A 446-nucleotide genomic window follows, 5' to 3' on the forward strand; every position below is an offset into this window, starting at 1 on the left:
GATCTCTTCCTGGTCCTCAATACTGACAGAATCCCCGAGATCCTATCAGCCTTTAACTCCTACCACCCTCGTCTTCGGTTTACTGTTGAAGGTGAAATTGACCATTCCCTCCCTTTTCTTGACCTACTGATTATCAGAAATTCCCATGGCTCCCTATCCACTAATTGGTATACCAAACCCACTTATTCTGGTGGGACTTCTCAACTATTTTTCTCAACACCCTTATCACCAAATTATTAATGTTGCTAAGAATCTTATCCACCGATCATTTCTCTTTCTGACCCTCAATACCACCTGACCAACATACAACGTATTAAACAGATTCTATTTAACAACAATTTTCCTCCTAAGATTATTAACAAACTACTCGATTCTTACACTAACCGTGTTACTTCAATCCCTCCTGTCCTCAACCCACTCCACCACTTTTTCAGTACAGGTCGCTT

The sequence above is a fragment of the Halyomorpha halys genome, unplaced genomic scaffold (genome assembly GCF_000696795.3).
Source record: "Halyomorpha halys isolate HHAL.00 unplaced genomic scaffold, Hhal_1.1 Scaffold1386.1, whole genome shotgun sequence".
NCBI lineage: Eukaryota > Metazoa > Arthropoda > Insecta > Hemiptera > Pentatomidae > Halyomorpha > Halyomorpha halys.